The sequence below is a fragment of the Nomascus leucogenys genome, chromosome 14, assembly GCF_006542625.1.
Source record: "Nomascus leucogenys isolate Asia chromosome 14, Asia_NLE_v1, whole genome shotgun sequence".
In the NCBI taxonomy this organism is placed as follows: Eukaryota; Metazoa; Chordata; class Mammalia; order Primates; family Hylobatidae; genus Nomascus; species Nomascus leucogenys.
This window is the reverse complement of record NC_044394.1, coordinates 74,292,546-74,306,057: the sequence shown is the minus strand read 5'-3', so window position 1 is coordinate 74,306,057 and position 13,512 is coordinate 74,292,546. Positions and strand designations below refer to the sequence as shown.

Here is a 13,512-nt window from a genome sequence, read left to right as displayed (position 1 = left end):
ATCCTCCTGAGTAGCTGGGACTACGACATGCACTACCACGCCCAGCTAATTTTTGTATTTTTAGTAGACACGGAGTTTCACCATGTTGGTCAGGCTGGTCTTGAACTCTTGACCTCAGGTGATCCACCCACCTTAGCCTCCCAAACTGCTGGGATTACAGGCATGAGCCACCACACCCAGCCCTGTTCTATCACTTTTTATGTCACACATTTTGTAGCTCTTTGCTTTGGTGCATGCTTATGTAGAATTTCTGTGTCTTCTTGGCAGATTGTTTTATTATTAGATAATGTACCTCTCTGTCTCTGGTAATTTTCTTTGATTTGAAGTCTATTTTATCTGATATTAATGTAGCCATTCTGTTCTCTCTTGATTATTCATTACATTATACATCTTTTTCTATCCTTTTGCTTTCAATTTGCCTATATTATTATATTTGGAGTGAATTTTTAATAAATAGCAGATAGGTCATATTTTTTATTCTACTCTGCCAATCTCTGTCTTTTACTAGGTGTATTTAGATTATTTACATTTAATGTATGATATGATCATGCTATGTTAGGTGTTAATGTTTTACCAGTTCAAATGGATTATAGAATCCCTGCCTTCTTTTAAGTCACTTTACCCTCACCTGCTTATAATATAATTGTATTAAATATTTTCTCTTCATGTACAGAACCATATCAGACAGTGCTATGGTGTTTCTTTCTTTTTTTTTTTTTTGAGACAGAGTCTCGTTCTGTCCCCCAGGCTGGAGTGCAGTGGCGCCATCTCGGCTCACTGCAAGCTCCGCCTCCTGGGTTCACGCCATTCTCCTGCCTCAGCCTCCCTGGTAGCTGGGACTACAGGCTCCCGCCACCAAGCCCGTTTAATTTTTCGTATTTTTAGTAGAAACGGGGTTTCACAATGTTAGCCAGGATGGTCTCGATCTCCTGACCTCATGATCCACCCGCCTCGGCCTCCCAAAGTGCTGGGATTACAGGCTTGAGCCACCGCGCCCGGCCTGGTGTTTCTTTTACCATCAGACATAATTTAGAAAACTCAAAAAGATGAGGATAATCTATTGTATTTATTCATATTTTAGCCTTCCGTGTTTTTTCCTCCCTCTTGGTATTTCTTTCTTTTATTGTTAACTTTGTTTAGAGAATTGCCTTTAGCTATTCTTTTATGATAGGTCTGCTGATGATAAATTCTTAGTTTTCCTTAATCTGAGAAAGAGTATTTTTATTTCCCCTTCATTCTTGAAGGATTCTGAGTTAACAGTTCTTTTCTTTCAGCACTTGTATTTTTAGTAGAGACGGGGTTTCACCATGTTGGCCAGGCTGCTCTCGAACTCCTGACCTCAAGTGATCTGCCCACTTCAGCCTCCCAAAGTGCTGGGATTACAAGCATGAGCCACCACACCCAGCCAGCCATTATTTCTTCAAGTTCTCTTTTTTTTTTTCTTTTTTTTTTGAGACGGAGTCTCACTCTGTCGCCCAGGCTCGAATGCAGTGGCACCATCTTGGCTCACTGCAAGCTCCACCTCCCAGGTTCAAGCAATTCCGCCTGCCTTGGCCTCCCAAAGTGCTGGGATTACAGGTGTGAGCCACCATGCCTGGCCCTTCAAGTTCTCTTTTAGCCTTGCTTTCTTTCTCCTCTCCTTTCAGGACTTCAGTGATACGGATTTTAGATCTTTAATAGTAGTCCCAGAGACTCTATTCAGTTTTTCAGTCTCTTCACATTGTCAAATTGAATACTTTTCTATTGTTTTGTTTTTAGTATACCGATTCTTTCTTTTGTTCCCCTTTCATTTAACTGTTGAACTTATCCATTGAGTTTTTAAATTTTTGGTTATTGTATTTTTTTAGTTCTAAAATTTCCTTTTGATTTTTAAAAAAATCTTCTATGTCTTTACTGAGACTTTGTATTTCTTTGCTGTGGCTTTCTATTTTTTCATGTTTCAAGCATGTTCATAATTGTTCATTTAAATATTTTTATGATTGTTTCTTTAAAAGATTTTTCAGAAGATTTGTCATTTTGGTGTTGGCATTTCATTCTGCTTGAGACCAGTTTTATTTTTTTTGGCACACAGACATTTTGAGACCCTGGATCTTATTTTAGTCTTCTGTTTTACCTGTTTTCCTCAGAATTGCTCTGGCTGGGGAAGAGGGCATGCTGCTTCATTGCTGCCAGGTTGGGGTAGAATTCTAGGTTCCTCACTCAGCCTCCATTGACATCCGAGTGTGGGGACATCTTCATTACTGCTGGTCAGAGGTCAGGTGGCAGTTCCGGCTCCCCACCAGGCTTCCACTGATATCTCTCTGGCTGGGACAGGTGGGAGTGCCTCATTTCTATTCCAATTCTTCCCCACCTGGCCTCCCCCAACACTAGAGTAGGGGGAAGGATGGCCTCCTTTCTGGTTGGCAGTGAAAGCCCTGACTTTCTGCAGGCCCCAGATACTGCCCCAGTGGGGAGGAGGAGAGATGCTTCATTGCTTCATTAATGCTGCGTGGGGATGGAAGGCCTGGCTCCCACATGGCTCTTACACCAGTCAGTGGGGCTAGACATCTTAGTTCTCTACTCCCTCTAGGCCCTTTCTGACACCACCCTGGAGGGCCACTTGTAGTACTTCTTTATAGCTTGGTGAGGGTGGAAGTCTAGATTTCTCACTTGACCTTTGCTGGTGTGGATGGGGACGGGGCCGTGATGTGTTTTGGGTTGCTCGCCTGGAGTAGAGCAGTTTATTGTCTAAAAGTTTTCTGTCTGGCTGGGCTGTCCCTTTCCTTGTCTTTTAGCTCCTAGTCTAGGACATACGGGGCAAAAGGAAACCCATTTGTTCTTGAGTCCTGAGGTTCCTAGCCAGTCTGCCTGCTTCTCTCTACCTTTCAGAGTTTTGTCTTGTTTTTAAAAATTATGCTAAAAGACGAGGCCAGGCGCAGTGGCCCACGCCTGTAATCCCAGCACTTTGGGAGGCCGAGGTGGGTGGATCACAAGGTCAAGAGATGGAGACCATCCTGGCCAACATGGTGAAACCCCGTCTCTACTAAAAATACAAAAATTAGCTGGGCTTCATAGCATGCGCCTGTAGTCCCAACTACTCCGGAGGCTGAGGCAGGAGAATCGCTTAAACCTGGGAAGTGGAGGTTGCAGTGAGTCGAGATCGTGCGACTGCACTCTAGCCTGGTGACAGAGTGAGACTCTGTCTTAAAAAAAAAAAAATTATGCCAAAAGACACATAACATATAATTTACCATCTTAACCATTTCTAAGTGTAGAGCTCAGTGGAATTAAATATATTCATAATGTTGTGCAGTCGTGGCCACCATTCATTTTCATCCTGTAAAATTGAAACTCTGTAACCATTAAACGCTAATTCCCCATTCCCTCTCCCCTTAGCCCCTGGCAACCACCATCCTATCTGTGTTCTGTTCTATGTGATTTTTGACTACTCTAAGTAAGAGTTTTGAAAATACTTATTTTATATCTAGTGTTCTGGGGTGTACTTAGTGGGAAGAATAGGGAAAAGTACATCTAGTCATTTTTGGAGGGGTTTCTTTGTCCTCTGTTACTTAGGGAGGACTTTAACAAACTCTTCTTGCTAATAGGTCTGGTCTTCTGGAGATAGTCACGTTTTAAAAGAAAATTGTTTTTTCCTTAAGGATCCACTTTTTAGTAATAGGAATTCAGGTACTGGTAGGCTGGAGTATATGTTTTGGGAGTGGCATGATGGAAAAGTTAAACATGAACTGAGCATCTCGTCTGGGTCTTATGAAAGCCACAGTTGGGCCTCCGGCAGTATCAACCCCAGACCCCCAGAGGGGAAAGCCCCTTTTAGACCCTGGCCAGACAGTATTGCCTCAGAGCCTTTCTGTGACACTTGGCATGCTGCCAGTGGAGAAAGCAGAGGGAAACCCTTGGTTAAGTAAACATGATATTATATACAGTATTCATATTTCATTGCAAGAGTTGAATGGTTTGAGTCAGCGTAATCAGTTCCATATGTTTGGCATTGATAGTCCAGGCATGACTAGTTGCACCTTTGAAACAAGACAGATCAGATGTTTCATGTTAGGAAAATAATAGCTGCCATTTATTGCATGTCTGTGGAGGCCAGACACTGTGCATTGTTCCACGTGCAATATTCCACTCTTATCTTGGAGAGAAAACAGGTACTGAAGTAGGGAATTCAGGTACTGGTGAGCTGGAGGGTATGTTTTGGGAGTGGCATGATGGAGAAATTAAACTTGGGGACTCAGCATCTCTTCTGGGTCTTGTGAAAGCCACAGCTGAGTCTTGGGGAGAATCAATCCCAGAGCCCCAAATGCTGGAGGGAAACTGTCTCATTTTACAGAATGAGGAGAATGAGTTTTGAATGGACAGGTGACTTGCACAAGGTCACCTGGCCTCTACATGGCTGAGGTGGGGCTATGCCTTGTCCCTCTGACTTTAGGGTTCTTGTTCTCACCCCACCCCTCCTGCAGCCTCCTCATCTCCTAAAGCACATGCAGTCAAACCTGGGCCCTCTGCATGAGGATTTGCGAGCTCCATCCAGGCCACTCAGTGCCCCCTATCCCTGGCCTTCTGCAGCCCCCTGGGCCACCTTAGAGTGATTTGTGCCACTGAATCTATTCCCTAAAGCAGGGGTCTGACCCTGGCTGCACATTAGAATCATAAGAGGAGATTTTTTAAAAATCCCAGTGCCCAAGCTGCACCCTGAGCCAGTAAATTCAAGCCCTGGGTGGGACATGGGCATCAAAAGCTTAAAAACATTTCCTGGAAGATTCTGATATTCCGCTGGGTTTGACAGCATAGTGGGAGAGTTGGAAGAAGATAGTGAAAAGTCATGGTCAGATTCTGGAAGTCTCTTTTCTGGTTGCATTGGTGCCCCCCATGGTAGGGACATGGGCATTGCAGTCTGTTTGGGAAGCTTCTTTTGCAAAGCACCACCAAGAAAAAGGCAAATGCCCCAGTGAAAAAGTGGGGGACAGGCTGAAAGGGATCATGAGAGGGTACCTAAAGCCCTTTGGGGCCCTTGGGGCTTGCCCTGCTAACATGTGTGCTCAAGGCCAAGCAGAGAGGTACCTCTGCTCATTTCGTTTTTTGATGTTTTTTCTTTTTCTTTTTTTTTTTTTTTTTTTGAGCCAAAAGGAGTGTAATGGGGCCAGGGGCAGTAGGAAGGTCACCCCACTGATAAGCCCCTTGTGCTTTTGCTCAGATGTCTCAGCCCCTTCATGCTCCAAGCCTTGGTTCAGAGAGGTTGGATAGCTTTCCTGGTGTGCCAGGTTCCTGTTTGCCCCTCCAGACCCACTCTCCATGCTGCTCTAAGCCCCAGAAAGCAGCCTGTGGGAAGGGCAACAATGAAATCCCTAGTGCTGTGGCTCCGGCTGGTTTTGTCTAAATGATACTAAGTTATATTTGTTTCACTAAGTAAATCCAGGGTGTTCCCATATTCGTTGATTATCTGAAATTCAGGTGTAAAGGGCTTTACTGTTTTTTATCTGGCAACCCAATGCCAACACTGTGTTTTACAGGCAACTTCACATTCCTTCCACCGTGCAGGCATTTCTGGGCTTTCACTGGCACTTGGGCTTTTCTCCTGTGGCTGGGCTGTGACCTCTTGGGGCACACACTGCCCAGCCATTTACTTCCTTTCCTTCCTGCAAGCCCCAGGCCTGTTCTCTCCAGCACTGACTCAGGGCCAGCCACCCGGTTTCTCTTGCAGGGCTTTGCTACACTTAGGGCAAATGGGTGGTGTGATCGCCTCTTCCTCCTTTAACATTCTCCAAGTGGCCCAAGGGTCACTGCAGTGAAGTTAATAATTACCATTTGCAATTTAGGACTGATCCATCAGGTCAAGTGAGTTCTGGTTGAAGGTTTTTTTTTTTTCTTTTTCTTCTAATGAAGTGTTGCTACTCTTCGTTTGTTTTTCTTCTAATGAAGTGTTGCTACTCTTTATTTTATTTATTTATTTATTTATTTATTTTCCGAAACGGAGTCTCACTGTGTTGCCTGGGCTGGAGTGCAGTGGCGTGATCTCAGCTCACTGCAACTTCTGCCTCCCGCCTCCCTGATTCAAGCAATTCTCCCTGCCTCACCCTCCCGAGTAGCTGGGATTGCAGGCGCCTGCCACCAGGCCTGGCTACTTTTTGTATTTTTTAGTAGAGACGGGGTTTTGCCATGTTGGCTAGGCTGGTCTTGAACTCCTGACCTCAGGTGATCTGCCCGCCTCGGCCTCCCAAAGTGCTGGGATTACAGGCGTGAGCCACTGCGCCTGGCCACTACACTTTATCAATCAGGAATCCTTTGGGTATTGCATAAATAGTACCAAGTAGAAAATTTCCTTTTGTGCTATGTTTGGCCTCAGATAGCTGTGGGGGTAAAGGGAGTGGGGTGGGAGTCCTTAACCTGGGTGACAGGGCAGCTGCTCAGGACATGATTCAAATATCAACCTGGTGTGTACACACAGAATGGGGGGTGGCGTCACCGGTCTAGGTTCTGCGTTTTCTCCTAGAGAGGGTAGGGAAACAGGGATACCAGCATTTACAGGATTCCAGATGCAAAAGCCTTTCTCTGAACTTTGGGAGGCAGAGGCGGGCAGATCACCTGAAGTCAGGAGTTTGACACCAGCCTGACCAACATGGTGAAACTTGGTCTTTACTAAAATACAAAAATTAGCTGGGCATGATGGTACTTGCCTGTAATCCTAGCTACTCAGGAGGCTGAGGTAGGAGAATTGCTTGAACCCTGGAGGCGAGGTTTGCAGTGAGCTGAGATCACGCCACTGCAGTCCAGCCTGGGCTGTGACAGACTGAGACTCCATCTCAAAAAAAAAAAAAAAAAAAAAAAAAAAAGCCTTTCTTTAAATCACAAACCCACCTGCAGGAGGGCTGTTGGGCTGTTTGATAGCAAATACCTTCAGCAGACAGCAAGACTGGTGAGGAAACAGCGTACCTCTGGAATAAGGTGCATCCTCTTGGCCATGCATTTATGTGCCATATGTTCATGTGTGCTTGAGGTGGGAAGCAAAGAACCTCTAGGAGCTGAAAGATAAGCTCTCACTCTTTTGCAGCCTCCTCTGGGCCTCGTTTTTATTTTATTTTTATTTTTGGTAGAGACTTGTCTCACTCTGTTGCCCAGGCTGATCTTGAACTCCTGGGCTCAAGCAATCCTCCCGCTTCGGCCTCCCAAAGTGCTGGGGGCCACCACGCCTAGCCTGGGCCTCTTGAGTTTGAGGCTGAACTTTAGAGAGCTCAACTGATGCTTCTGCCCATTTTATTATTGGGGAATGAATAGAAAGAGCAGGAGTAATGGGTCCCCCAGGCTGGCACTCACTCCTGCCATTACTGTAACTCTGGTAGAGGAGCTATTCCTCTCTCTTCCCAGGTGCCTGGGACCAAAGCAGGCTGATGGCACACAGCATCCTGGGGTGGCTGGGGTGGGGTGGAACTGAACAGGGTTCACCAGCCAGCACCCTCAGTCCCACAGGGCTGCCACCTGCCCTGCTCAGCCCTCTTCCCACAGCATGGAGGGACTCCAGGGCCAGGGAGGCTGCTTGCTGCCACATCCCCACCTACTATCATGGGACCTGCAATTTCAGTTGCTGCTGCTTTCTTTATTTACTTTGGTGATCACCTTGGGCTGTGATCACCAAGCTGCAAGAAAATCAAAGGAGCTCATGTTAGAAAAGGCTTGTGGAGACCATCCCTAGAGAGATTGAGAGATGCCTTAGAGCTGAGAGCCCTTCGCATCCCAAGCCTGATGTATATTTTTTCCTCTCACTCATGGCTGGCAATTATATTACTTTAGTATTGCCCTTTCCCATGCATTGTCCAAGACGTACATCACTGATTAAACTCAGCCTTTATCCCCACAGGGCCCAGACCTGGCTTTAGAAATTCCTACTTTAGGTGGCCAGCAGGCCAGGGTTCAAATGCAAGCCAATAACAGCCATATCAGCCAATATCTTTGGAGTGTGCTGGTGGACTCGATGTCTATCAGCTCCTACTGCTGAGAACCTCTTGTCCTCACAAGAGTTCAAAGAAGTTATAGAGCTTTCCTGAGGCCATACCTTGAGGTGGTGAGGGACTGGGTGGGCCTCAGCCCTCTGACTGCGAAGCTGCTAGCTAACCTCTGAACAGCACTGCCCACCAGCCCATCTGCCTTTGCACACTGCATTTGACAAGTGCTCAGCAAGGATTCATGGATTTGAGGGTAGGGTGCACTAGTTGATCACATGGAAAATAACATTCTTTACTGGCATGCCCTAATGAACCAATTTTGAGTCTAAGAGACTATTCACAAAGTCCCTAAATGTCTGAGCCACTGTAATTGTGTGTCATAGGCATGCTGACAGCCTCTCCAAGTTCTGCCTCCAGCCACAGCAGTGTCCTTGCCTGGACCACCTCTCTTCCCTGCTCACCCTTCAGGACCTCTGCACGTCACACCCTTTTATTCTGTAAATGTTTGCTGCATGTGACTCCATGCCAATCATCATGGTGGGTTCAGACGATGCCACCTCCAGCCTTCAAGGAAGTTACAGACAAGTATGTTCAGAAAAACAGGGCAAACTCACACAGAAAAATGGGCAGTATGTGAATAAACATTCACTAATCATGTCCCGTGGGCATCTCCTGTGCTGGGTGCCGGAGACAGATGATGGAGACAAAAGCCCTGACTTTAAGAAGCGGATGTTAGGGCTCTGGTCAAAGGTTGCATGGTGATTGTAAACACACGGGCACAGGGCAGGGGTGCTGCACCACACAAGTCCAGGACTGGATGGAGTGGCCCCTGGAATTGGTAAATGCAGCTGCTGGAGCAGCTGGGCAGCTACTCTGGGACCTGAGTGGGAGGCTGGTGATCCAAGGCAGCTTAGCAGCACTCGTTTATGTGAAGTTAAAATTCCACTCCAGCTGTTTATCCAGTCCACATGAGGAAGCAATCCTGGGAGAAGGTGGGAGGGATAAGGTGGAGATTTCTTGTGAATTCCACCCAAATTACAACCAGAGGCCCCCCACTTTTCCATGTGCTGTGTAGAAAGGACCACATTTGCATTAAGTGTTTGTTGTGGGTAAGCCTTTCAGTCTGAACTCATCTGCAATCACTCCCCAAAAATAATTTTGAGAGTATTCCACTTCTGTGGGGGAAAAACGGGGGGAAAAGGTACATTATACAACCCAAGTAGTAGAAACAATGAAAAATTTAGCAACTTAAAATATAATTTCTAATTCATCATTGCCCCAACCCTTGGGTCCAAAACCTTGGAATGGTTTTTGTTTTGGCTTTTTTTTTCTTCACATTTTGTATAATCACCCAGGGCCCCCACATAGGGCTGATGAGGTTATGCATTGCACGGCTCTAGAGAACAATTTATACAGCCAACAATGATGTGAATGGCAGTACCACCCCCCTAAAATTGTGCAGTATGAGCCTCACCAATCTCACCAGCCATGTGGGGGTCCAGCCTCAGTCCCAACAGTTCTCAAGAGTTACACCATGGAAGGTTTTTACTGACTCATAATAAAATGAGAAAATAATTAAAATAATAGCTAACATTGAGTGCTTACTGTGATCCAGACAGTAATAATTCCTTTATTCCCGTTGGCAACCCTATGAGGCACCATGGTTGCCATCCCCACTTTCCCTATGAGCAAACTGAGCCTGAGCAGCCGCGAGCCACCAGCTGTCCACTCCTGAGAACTCTCCTTTATGCCAGGATCGCGTCTTTCCTCAATATTTGGTGTCAGACTGACTTTCCTTTGTGGAACACTGGCGGTAGTGAGGTTGCTGTTGCTGTCAGCCCTCCCTTCTCGGTCTCCTGAATCCTTCCTACTCCTCACTGACTGTCCCTGTAGTCAGGTCTTCACTGCCTTCCTGGAAGGTTCCCACTTCCTGCTCTTCTTCCTCCTACTCAGCCAGTTGCTGGTGCCAGAATGCCCCTCATCAAGCCTAGCTCTGAGCCTTGCTCTCCCTTGCTCAGAAGTCTTCCAGGAACTTCTCCTGCCTCGGCTGGGATTCAGGGCTCTCCACATTCACCTTAATTTTGGTTTATCTCCCACTTTTGTTCTAGCAGAGTAGCTCTACTCTTCAGCTAAAGTGCTGTTCCCAAACTGGTTGGGCTACTTCCTGTCTCTTCAGTTTCCCACCGCCTTTGACCCTGGCAGCCCCAGGCACCTTCTCCATCCCTCCTCAGATCCATCCTTTACTCACTCATTCAAGAAACCTATTTTGAGCACCTCCTACATACTGGCTGTAGTGTAGGTGGTAGGTATCATGGAGCTTTCAGTCCAGCAGTGGAGAAAGAACTGGATGAGTAATCATAAGATGTATTACAAAAGGGTCCTAGCACCTAACCTGGGGGTGCTAACTATAGGAGGTTAGTCAGAGAAGGCCTCCCTGATGCTATGGGCAGCCTCCCCTCCCCACCCCCAGATAGCCATGTCCATCTCCCCTTTAGCTCCTGGGACCCACTGCGGCTCTGTTCCTGAAATAAGTCTCTTTCTTTATCCCATTTGACTGTTGTAGCAAATCTTGAACCCAGGAGGTGCTATATAAATATCTGTTGGCAATCAAATCATTCTATCAACTTCTGGTAAATCAAATTGTGCAGATCATATATATATACATATATATATATATATTTTTTTTTTTTGAGACGGAGTTTCTCTCTTGTTGTCCAGGCTGGAGTGCAATGGCACGATCTTGGCTTACTGCAACCTCTGCCTCCCGGGTTCAAGCGATTCTCCTGTCTCAGCCTCCTGAGTAGCTGGGATTACAGGCATCCGCCACTACACCCGGCTAAATTTTGGTATTTTTAGTAGATATGGGGTTTCACCATGTTGGCCAGGCTGGTCTCGAACTCCTGATCTCAGGTGATCCACCCACTTCGGCCTCCCAAAGTGCTGGGATTACAGGCGTGAGCCACCTTGCCTGGCCCAGATATCTTTTAAACCATCTAGAGTGTTGAGTGATTTCAGGGTGGGTTTTGTGGCTCCCTGACTTCAGTGATGTCACCTTAGTGGGTGGCCTTGCCCGTAACCAAGTTAATACTTTGTTTAGTGAACAGCTTGGCTCATGGAAAACTGAAGATTATACCCCAAATTGTAATCAGAGGTTATTATCTTGCACGGTTGGGCTTACAAAACAGACTTTCTTTTTTTTTTTTTTTCCTGCTATGTCCCCCAGGCTGGCAAGCTCCGCCTCCCAGGTTCCGCCATTTTCCTTCCTCAGCCTCCCGAGTAGCTGGGACTACAGGCGTCTGCCACCACGCCCGGCTAATTTTTTGTATTTTTAGTAGAGATGGGGTTTCACCGTGTTGGCCAGGATGGTCTCGATCTCCTGACCTCGTGATCCGCCTGCCTCGGCCTCCCAAAGTGCTGGGATTACAGGTGTGAGCCACCGCGCCTGGCCCCAGACTTTCATTTTATATTGTATATGCTTCAATAACTATTTGAATTTTTTCACAACAAATTTGTTAACTTTCCAATTAAAAATTTAAAATATTCTTAAATAAATTAAACCAGCAAAGGTATTATTTGCTTCTCCCACTTCCCATTTTTGCCTTCTAAGAAAGGGACCTATATTTAAATGGGGGAAAAAAGTGATTTGGGTTAAACCCCTGACTCCTGAGTCCTCTGTAGCTCAGTGAATAGGAAGAACCACAGATGAGTGTGCCCATCCAAGTGGCAAAGGTGAATTGTCAAGGCTTCAAAGTACATGAATAAAGGGCCGAGTGCGGTGACTCACGCCTGTAATCCCAGCACTTTGGGAGGCTGAGGCAGGCGGATCATGAGGTCAAGAGATCAAGACCATCCTGGCTAACATGGTGAAACCCTGTCTCTACTAATAATACAAAAATTAGCCGGGCCTGGTGGCACGCGCCTGTAGTCCCAGCTACTCAGGAGGCTGAGGCAGGAAAATCACGTCAACCTGGGAGGCGGAGGTTGCAGAGAAGTGAGATTGCGCCACTGCACTCCACTCCAGCCTGGCGACAGAGCGAGACTCCATCTCAGAAAACAAACAAAAACAAAGCCTACATGAGTAAGTAGAGCACCCTGGAGGGAGCTCTGCAGGCATGAGACAAACAGCCAGAACATGCATTGCTGCAGAAAGCATCCACACATCAGAGGAAGAGGAGCCCCCTCCTCCTACCAAGAGCATAGGTCCACCCTTGTGAAGGTTTGCCTGGCATGTGGGCTGTGACTGACTGGAGAGGCAATGGTCCCTGTCTGTTGTCATCCTGATCTTCACTCCCTGGCATAAGTGAACACTCCCATGACAGCACACTCATCTGTCTGGACAGCTGGGCCCCGGGCCAGCCCACAGCTGACCCATGTAGCCCTCCCCTAAAGCACACAGAAGGCCCTATACTCCCACACTTGCTAAGACCTCAGGATAAGGAAAAGTCTTCCTGTGTCCTTGTAGGAAAATCTCTTCTCTTCTATCTGGCATTGATCCTGACTCACTAAGGAGGCAGTTCCCAAAGGCAACAGCCATGAGAGTTGGCCCCCAACATCAAAGGGGCCTGGGAGGGAGCAGTTGCTGGAATGGGAGAGGGAGCTGCATGGCAAGGGTTCCCAGACAGGGGTATGTCCTTCAGTTGAGGCGTATGTGCAGTCCAGAGTGGCTTGGCAGAGAGGAAGCTAGAGGAAAAATTCCCAGATCCCCTCCCTTCTGCCCCACAATTTCCTGCTTAAATCTCCCATTAGCCAATTAAACACTTAACTGAATACTTAAATTTAAAAAATTCCAGCCTGGGCACTGCTCTGCAGCCTGGGTGACAGAGCAATAAGGCCCTGTTTCTTTAAAAAACAATTTGTCGTTCATCTGAAATTCAAGTTTAACTGGGCATCCTGTGTTATTTGCTAAATTGGGCACAACTCTGAGCAGAGAACACCCTACTCCTTGCACACACACACTCAGGAGCCCAGGAGGGCATGATGTCCTGAGCACAGCAGGAGGCCAGCCCTTGAGCAAGGATGGAGCCTCCACTGTGTACCCCCAGTCACCAACCCATAATGTAGAATGCTGGGCCTATATCTCTCTCACCCGCCTGTCTCACTCACTCCCTCCCAACCTATTTGAATAGATAACAACCAGTGTAGAATCTGTGTCCAAAAATGCCACTCAGAAAGCTAAAAGTACAGCTATTATGAGCCTTCCCTTGCTCAGAAACCGTCTAAAATATTTGTGGACCAGATGAAATAAAAACATTTCCAGGTTTATTCCAGCAAGCAAGCATTTTCCTGGAAGCTTCAGTATTCTATAGCTGGTAACTTAAGCACACTTTTTTTGTTGTTAAAGCACAAAAATTATAAACTCATCTCTTTGTGGCCATGAGCAGCTTTTTTTTTTTTTTAGACAGGGTCTTACTCTGTCACCCAGGCTGGAGTGCAGTGGCACAGTCTTGGCTCACCACAGCCTTGATCTCCTGGGCTCAAGTGATCCTCCTTCCTCAGCCCCCCAAGTAGCTGGGACTACAGATGCATGCCAACACATCTGGCTAATTTTGTTTTTTGTTTGTTTGTTTTTTCCGAA

The 13,512-nt window shown here is 46.6% G+C and overlaps 1 protein-coding gene across 1 annotated transcript in view; it reads left to right on the top strand.

The window, feature by feature from the left end:
- Positions 1-13,512, top strand: part of MERTK (MER proto-oncogene, tyrosine kinase) — a 130,338-nt gene that overhangs the window by 17,951 nt on the left and 98,875 nt on the right. The gene's annotated exons all lie outside the window — the stretch shown is intronic.